The following is a 6891-nucleotide window of genomic DNA, read 5'->3' on the forward strand; positions in this document are numbered from 1 at the left end:
TTTCTCAAACCTCATGGGAAAAGAGTGAGCTGGGTGTCTTCTTCTCTCCCAGGGCCCCTTAAATGTTGTTCTGCTTCATTTGGAATAAAGTCCAAACTCCTTCAATGTGATCTGGTCTTGGTCTGTCTCTCCATCTTCATTTTCTCCCACTATCCCCCTTCCCTAAAATACCTAGGCTACAGTGCCCTTCTGTCCGCCCCTCAGATGTCAAAAGGTTTCTCGTGTCTCCGAGCCTTCAAGTTTGCTGTTCTGTTTGCTTAGAACACTGTTCCTTATCTTTCAGTAAAACAGACACCTCCTCAGAGCTGTGTGCTGGGGGCACCGGTCTTATGTGCTTCCTCTAACCAGTGCTGTTGATGGCATGCATAATACCAGTATACATCGCACTGGTTGCTTGCTTATTTATTTTCTGCTTCCCTTCCTAGGGTGCCAGCACTTTCGAAGGCAGAGATAAGTTCTGTTTTTCTAAATCTTGATTTCCCGTTCACCAGAATAAGATGTTGGCAGACCGATCACTCAAATTACCGTTAAGTGAGCAAGCTGAAGAAGGGACAGGATTTTTTTTTTTTAACATGAACCCACTGCAAAATCCTTTGCTATTTTGACTTTCATACTTTTTGAATATACCACCCTCTTCATCCTCTTTCACTTCACAAGGAGACTCCAGGGTTTGATTCTAAAAGTTTTTTTTTTTGAAGATATTATTTATTTATTTGAGAGAGAGCGAGACAGCAAGAGAGAGAAAGAGCATGAGCAGGGGGGAGGGGCAGAAGGAGAGGGAGAAGCAGACTCCCTGCTGAGTGGGGAGCCCAATGCGGGGCTCGATCCCAGGACCCTGAGATCATGACCTGAGCTGAAGACAGATGCCCAACCGACTGAGCCACCCAGGCGCCCCTCGATTCTAAAATTTACATGGAAAATTCGAGGCCTGCCTTTACCCCTTTGAATAGATTTTTGGAGAGGTGTTTCTATAGTTGATCACTTCAAAAGTTTCCCTGAATTTTCTTCTTGTATGAGCGGAAGGCGCTTCAATCGTTGCGGCCTTGGGCTACCCACCATGTTTCCAGAGCCAGTGTTCTTCGTTGCGCTTCAATCGTTGCGGCCTTGGGCTACCCACCATGTTTCCAGAGCCAGTGTTCTTCGGCTCTTTCAAGACCTCTCCAAGCCAGGGTGATGAGTGTGTGGGGATGGGGGATGAGGGTGGAGTGGGGGGCAGCTGAGACCGGCCAAGGCCAGAGTCCCAACTCCAAGTCAGAGAAGCTGGGTCCACATCGGGTGTGGGGCATCCAAGGCGGATGATCAGTAACTAGAGCCAACTCGTCCACCCAGTTAGACCCCTCTTAGGAATAACCAGTCTTGGACAAGAACATCATGGGGAGGAATAAGTAAGCGAGCAGACATGTCACCTGAGAAGGGGAGAAAATGCAGAACAGAGGGACAGGGAATGGGAAGCTGGGAGGCAAGAGGGAGGCATGATTTAAAAAAAAAAAAAGGCAATTTATATGTTGAGTTCCTTTGCTCAGAACTCTCCTTGGGTTTTCAACAGTCCCAAATGCAAACTCCTTAACAGAATTTACGAGGATGTCTATGATTTAGGCTCTGCCAAGACCTGCACCCTTCCTTGCCTGTTGCTGCCTCATTTGGGAACGGCCGGGTAGGGGGATGGTGAGAGGCTTTCCCGTGCTCCCCGTCCCCTCTCCCCCTGCTCTGCGGGTCTCACCAGGAGCTGGTGGTCTCACCACAGCCCATCCTTCGCTTTTTGGGTTCGCTCATCTTACATTTTTACTCTTTACCATGTTTACTCTTTTGTTCTGAGTGCCAGTTTTGGACATTTTATCCATTTTTCTGTTTGCTTGACTTCCGTTTGTTTTCCTCCACCATTTGAGGTCAGAGATTAAGTATGGGATCACTGCTTTATCCCAGGACCCAGGACAGCACCAGGCACAGAATAGGTTCTTAATGTGCATGTATTGAATGGATCATTAGAGGGTGTGACGTTAGGGAGGGACTGGGCAGGGACCTGATTACATCAAATTTTTGCTTAAATGGGAGGCCCCTAAACCCAGCAGATACATAGACGAAATTCAGGAGCTCGGAAGACACACAGCTGAAGGAATCACTGCACTTTAAGGGGATAATATGGCAGGTAAGCTGGGGCAAAGGGTTTCGGACAAGCAGAGGTAAGTGGGTGGGACTTTGCTGGTAGGCTCTTGCCAACACCAAGTGGCCAGTTGGAAAACCAATAGGTTATACCAACAGGGAGCACTGGAAAACACTTTGTAACTGGACTCCACCATTACCGTGAGATTTTATTTTTCCAAGTCCTTTTTAATACTTGGTCCTGTCAGACTTTCAAATGTCAGCCATTTGGTGGTGTTAAACAAGGAAATTCAACTGAGTAAATTGTTAAGATCCTACTGGCTGTATCTGACGATTTGTGAACCAGGCAGCATCCAATCTAGCCAATAGAAAGGACCTCTGTGGAACTGTACTAAAGGATAGACTTTTCTGGGCAGAAGGGAGTGGGGGGAGAAAAGCAAGTTATACTAGACAAACAAGTAGATTGGTTATTGCAAGGCTGGTGTCCTGTGGGGGATGGCAGGGGTCTATCAGGTGATTCCCTAACTAGTAGAGATCAAGCAATTCCTGATTGGTTTAAGAGTCCATTCTTGGGAGAGCAGAAACTATGGTGTATGACATCATCAGTATGGTGATGTGGGGATTAGCACGAGCCACTCCATTTTGGGCTCATTGTCTTGTTTCTAACAGTGAGTATAAAATAGTACTTGATATTTGATCCGTTTTCCATTTCTTTATTACCTAGTGAAATTGAGACTCCTTGCACTATTTTTCTTTTTGAGAGAGAGAGAGAGAGAGAGTGCACTGGGAGGGGCAGAGAGAGGAGAGAGAGAATCCTAAGCAGGCTCCACACTCAGCAGGAGCCTAACTCGGGGCTTAATTCTATGACCAACCCTGAGATCATGACCTGAGCAGAAGAGCAGAAATCAAGAGTCAGATGCTCAAGCGACTGAGCCACCCAGGCACCCCTCCTTGCTCTATTTTAAAGTCCATTCTGGGGGTGCCTGGGTGGCTCAGATGGTTAAGCGTCTGCCTTCAGCTCAGGTCATGATCCCAGGGTCCTGGGGTCGAGCCCTGCAACAGGATCCTGGCTGAGTGGGGAGCCTGCTTCTCCCTCTGCCTCTGCCTCTCCCCCTGCTCATGCTATCTCTGTGTCTCAAATGAATAAATAAAATCTTTAAAAAAAATAAATAAAGTCCATTCTGCTTTTCTTTTGTGTGAATTCTCCACTTGTCCTTTTTTATTTTCTAGTATTTTTTTCTTGAGGCTTAGAACATTTTTGTTGTATTTTAGACACTAATAATTTCTCTTATTTGTTGCAAATATGTTCTCTCATCTGTGGTCTGTATTTTTCAATTACTTATGACTTCTATTGTCCAAATATTTTAAATATTGATGTTGTGATATTTATCAATATTTTCCTTTTATTATTTATTTTGAAAGCCTAGTTTAGAAGTGTCTTTCTTTCTTTCTTTTTTTCTTTCCTTCCTTTCTTCCTTCCTTTCTTTCTTTCTTTCTTTCTTTCTTTCTTTCTTTCTTTCTTTCTTTCTTTCTTTCTTTCTTTCTTTCTTTTTCTTTCTCTTCTTCTTTCAAGATTTTACTTATTTATTTGAGAGAGAGAGAGAGAGCACCCATGTGGGAGGGGCAGAGGCAAGGGGGGAAAGAATCCCAAGCAGACTCTACACTGAGCACGGAGTCTGACAGGGCTTGATCTCACGACCCTGAGATCATGACCTGAGCCAAAACCAAGAGTTGGTTGCTCAAATGACTGGGCCACCCAGGCACCCCTCTAAGACTTTATTTTTTCTTTTTCTTTTATTATTTTAAAAAGATTTCTTTTTCTTTCTTTCTTTTCTTTCTTTCTTCCTTCCTTCCTTTCTTTGACAGAGAGAGAGCACAAGCAGGGGGAGCAGCAGGGGGAGAAGGAGAAGCAGGCTCTCCGCTGAGCAAGGTGCCCGATGTGGGACTCGATCCTGGGACCCTGGGATCATGACCTGAGCCGAAGGCAGATGCTTAACAACTGAGCCACCCAGGCGCCCTTATTCCTTTTCTTAAGAAAAATGTTTCTGTCCGTTAATTTGTACCTCTTCCTCCTGCTTCATCTTTTCTCTTGCTCTGTCTCTGTGTCTTCCTCATGTTTGAAGGCTTCCTCCAAGGTCTTATAATTTCCGCCCCCCTCTCTTTGTGTTCAAATAGACACTGAAAAACTGTGAGAAATCTCTGACTGACCTCTTGTCTTCACAGTGGGGGGCTTAGCAGAATGCTGGCTTTTTTGTATGTATGCCTTTGTATGAAGAATAAGGGCCTCCTACATAAATAGAATCTCCTATAGAAAATGGATCAAATATCGCTAGATGACGTGGTTTTACATTTATATTTTAAACAATAGTAAAAAACTCCCACTCTGTACCTATTATGCACCAAAGCCTATAATTAACAGACTTGCTTTCTGGATAGTCATCTCTTCCCCAAAGTGAGTGAATTATATGGGACAATTTTACTGATAGAGAAAAGAGGCAAAGAATATAAGTGTCACGGTACTCCCAGAGTGACAAAGCTAATAAATGGGATAATCAACATTCTTTCTCAGGTCACTGAGCTTCATGCCTTCTTCCCTAACTGGCCTCATTAATAAGTGGCCAAATCAATAGCTTCAGGCTCTCACACATCGACCAGTGTAGAGAACAGTGCCCCTGAGCCACGGCTGATTACAGGGTCTCAAACACTCAAATACTCTCTGAATCATATGAACTCAAATGAATCCCATGTCGATATCATGTCACTATGTTACCCCAATGAGGACAGATATCTTTTCTCCCACTAGTCTGGTTCATTTTTCTAGGCTGTGAGTTTCCAGTATATTCCTCTAGAATAAGTGGACAGTTACTTACCCTTAAAACCAGGCTTGAACCATTTTCTAGTAGGGGAAACTGAATTTCAGGGGCACAAAGCAACCCCAGCAAGATGGTGAAGAGTGGGTTCCATGAGTCAACTTTTTAGACCAAGCTCTTAGCTCCCAGGTGAGTCTGAGGTCAGAAGTTTACCTTGGAGTGTGTGTGTGTGTATATATATATATATAATTTTTTTTTTTTAACGAAAGCCTTTTGTCTATTCCTTTTGCAGAAAATCCAAGGTATGCTCGCCGGGGCCGCACACACTTTAGTGTGGAACAGCTCCAGGCCCTGAAACGTGTGTTTGAAAAGACCATGTACCCAGATTGGGCGACCACGGAGGAACTTATTTCAATTACTCATCTTGATGAGTCAGTAGTAAAGGTATGTCCCTGAGGATGTCTCTAGATAGCACACCTAACCCAGAGTATCACACACACTTACAATTCACACATCATGTAAATCCCATTTATTGAACAACTGGTATGTGTCAGGACAGATGTTCTATATTTTCTCTCTTATGACCATCCATTTTATTGAGGAACACTAAGGTTCACAGACTCCTCCAAGGATTATAAACACAAGAGCTAGAATTTGAACACAGACCTTTCTGACTCCAGAACCACAATGCTACAAGGGACCTTTTGGGGATGGACCTCAGATAATCCCCTTGCGGTCTGTTCCTGTTTATATTTCTAGGTTCTTAATCAGGACATTCAAAGTCATTTAGATGCCTTGCAACTAAGTTCCCACAGAGCATTTGGGGCATGAGGACCCCTGGATGAATCCTGAAGACACCCCAAGCTAGACTCCTACTCCATATTCTCAATCTTCAGAATTCTCTCTGAAAATGCTGAGCATCCACCAAGACAGGAGCACCTTGCCTTCCCCCCACCCTGATCTGGCGTTTGAGTTCTCTGTCCTGTTCCACCCATAGCAAGCATGACCTTAACGCCCCCGTTTGCCTTCTGGAACTCAGGACAGCAGAGGATAGCAGGAACTTCCCTTGTTCAGTTAACTGAAGAGATGCGAGACTAGCCTTCTCATGCCAAAAGAGCCCAATTTCTGAGGAACACGAGATTCCCCTTTGGACGCACCCCCCTTTTATGAACCTTCTCACCTCCTCTCTCCCCAGACTTGGTTCAAGAACCAGCGCATCAAAAGGAAGAAAGAGCAGCAACCAAATGGATCAAATTCATCACGAGAATCACCAAACCCGACCATTCCAGGCAAGGAGGAGGGGGAGTCCTTACCTATAACTTCGGCAAACACTCATCTCAAGAGTCCCAGCATTTCGGATGCCTCTGACCATGAACTGCCTCAGTCTCCCAAGAATGACGAACCTGGTCCCTCCAGAGGGAATTCACCTTGGGATTCTCAGCCTTCTGATCTCCAAGAGATATGTCTGGGGGACTCTGATCCTCCTTGGGCCTCCAGTCCCTATGACATAGATCAGTTTATACAGCTATATGCCTTACCTGGGGATGATGATCCCAGCAGTCTAGATCAGTACCTCCCCCCCAAGTGCCGCAGTTGAAGTGGTATGGCTGACACATCCATTTATTAATTTATTGAGCAACTAGTATGTGCCAGGACAGATATTCTGTGATCCAAATCTTGACCAACTTAAGAGACATTTCCCATATGCGTTTAATGGGTCAACTTGAGTCTAAATGGATTAGAGCCCACCAATTCATCTAGTTCTGTAAGAAGAAAGAAATCTCTACCTGGGGAGCCTGGGTGGCTCAGGTCGGCTAAGCAGCTGCCTTCAGCTCGGGTCATGATCTCAGGGTTCTGGGATGGAACCCCAAATCGGACTCCCTGCTCAGTGGGGAGTCTGCTTCTCCCTTTCCCCCTGCTCATGCTCTTTTTCTCTCAAATAAAATCTTAAAAAAAGGGGCGCCTGGGTGGCTCAGTCATT

Source organism: Zalophus californianus, chromosome 17, assembly GCF_009762305.2.
Source record: "Zalophus californianus isolate mZalCal1 chromosome 17, mZalCal1.pri.v2, whole genome shotgun sequence".
NCBI lineage: Eukaryota > Metazoa > Chordata > Mammalia > Carnivora > Otariidae > Zalophus > Zalophus californianus.